A 2,371-nucleotide genomic window follows, 5' to 3' on the forward strand; every position below is an offset into this window, starting at 1 on the left:
TCTGATATCATCAGTGTAATGCCCGCATTTAGGAGCAGGAGGAAGGGCCTCATGCGCACACCTCAGGTGGTGTCTCAGTGGACAATTCTGGAACCACCAAGCAGACTCAGAACAGTCTCCATGGAGAATGGCATTCACAGGCTGGGCTCCAGTGATTCCAACAGCAGCATTTGTGACAATACATTTTTAATTAAATTGAAAGGCAAACTTATGAAGAAATAAAGGCTATTCAAATAAATACAATGCATTTTTCTGAAATATATTATCATGCTTACTGGAAATTAGCCTGAGGGTGTAAAATAAAGGGAATATCAATGGGAATTTGCTATCAAGTCAAAGATCCTGAAGGTGTATCTCTGCACTAATTTCCAAGACCCGTGACACTCACAGTTGGCACTCTGTGCGTGTTTCTGACCCTCCGTTCTGGGGCAGCTCATTCTGGTGGGCTCCTTCAGGTGTGGAAGTGCCGTGTGGTCACCATCTTCAGCACTGGGCTGAGAACTCTTAGACTGTTGAGCCCATGATGTGTGATTCACTCTGCCTAGCCCCGTGAGTTGAAGGGCCTGACCTGCACCAGCTGATGGTCCAGAGATGGCTCCTCTGAGGACAAAGCAGGGTGGGCTAGAGGGCAGATGCCACCCGTAAAGAGAACTGTGGCCAGAAGGGGTTTTGCCTGGTAATCCAGTCCTCAGTCCATTTTAATTCTCCCGCCTTTCAGAGACCTGGAACCCTGGATCTGCTTTCACTGTGATGTTAGTGTCACAGAAATAATACTTCAAACGAAGAAGAGAGGGCTACAGATATGCAGAGAACTTCCATATTTGCTCTAGACATGTGCTCCCCTGGGCTACCTGCAGAGCACTGTAACACGGGATCTCTCACAGCAGTGTAGTGGCAGACAAGGCTAGATGTGCAGAGAGACAGGGAGAGAGGAAGGAAGGGAGGGAGAGAGGGAAAGGAAAGAAAAGTCCCACTTCTGAGAAAAGAGTTCTTTACAGTCAGATCAAACACAAAACTAGAGGAGCAGCGCATGGAACAATCTCTATTCTCATTCATCTCTCACAGGAGACGGGAACACACGTGCTAAAACAGCATTTGCCAGTGTTAACAGCTCACATTTTTCACAAAGTCTTTACCCAACAGAACTGGGTGGTTGACTTGATCCACAAGTCGTTCATAAAAAGCCACTGTCTCCACCACCTGCCATCCCCACCCCCCTACACACACTCAAAAGCTGGGTTTCATAGCCCCATGACCCTAATCACTGAAAAGCCCCCTGGAGGCTGGCCGACTGGCCTCCTGCCTGAACATAGTTCATCCCGGGGCGGCTCCAGGCTGCACACAGACTCAGTGTGCTCCAGCCACGGGCAGCTGTCTGAGCTCCTCACCCAGCAGCCCACGTAGCTGCCCTCCTCCTGGCCCAGGTGTGGGGACCCTCCAGGCCGCCTGGGGTAGTGCTCCCTCTTGGGGACCCTAAGCATCAAACAGAACTGAGGTGACTGCACTGGACGACCAGTTGGCTGGAGAAAGGATGTAGTCAGTGTCCTTTCTTGGTCTTCTCTGGCCCTTTGTTCTCCCAGAACAAAGCTTTCATGATGGAGAAGCCATCCTCATCTTTAGGGGGAGGTCTGGAAATTAGAACCTGAGGGCAGGAAGCCCTTCCCTTCCTGCAGCCCTTACAGCTTTGATGTCACTTCGGTTTCTGGTGAACACCTGGATTTGGAAGCGGTTGGAGGAGAGCACTCATGGCTTGGAAGTGGTCCAGGAATGTCAGGCGATCAGACGCACCTGGAATGTTAGACGTCTAAATCAAGGGCTGGTAAATTACAGCCCACAGGCTAAGGCAGCCCGTGGCCTGTTTTTATACAGCCAACAAGCTAAGTGTCATTTTTATATTTTTGAAAAGTTGTAAAACAAACAAAAAAAGAATATGCAACAGAGACATATGTGGCCTGCATAGCCTAAAATATTTACCTTTTACTGAATCAGCTTGCCAGCCCCTGGTAAATGGAGATGCTAGGGATGACAAAATGTCTAAAGTTTACGAGCAAAGGTAAAGATGCAAATGAATCCCTGTAAGCACTCATCTTCGGTTGAAAATAACACCCGCGGAGCAGGCACATGGCTCCCCTCTGACCCAGCCCTGCCCGCTTATTATGGGATGTGGTTTCTTAGGGTGATGAGGCTGAAGTTTCCTAGATGAAATGAATGGGGATTCTATAACGTGGAGGGATGTGATGCAAGTTTTGTGTCAACTTGGCAGGACCCTTTCAAGGTCTGTCTGACAAAGGGATAGAAGAAATGCTCTTGAAATGCACATTTAAAAGAGTCCCACCTACACTTGGATGACAGCCCAGCTCCACTGGTCACC

Source organism: Bubalus kerabau, chromosome 5 (assembly GCF_029407905.1).
Source record: "Bubalus kerabau isolate K-KA32 ecotype Philippines breed swamp buffalo chromosome 5, PCC_UOA_SB_1v2, whole genome shotgun sequence".
In the NCBI taxonomy this organism is placed as follows: domain Eukaryota; kingdom Metazoa; phylum Chordata; class Mammalia; order Artiodactyla; family Bovidae; genus Bubalus; species Bubalus kerabau.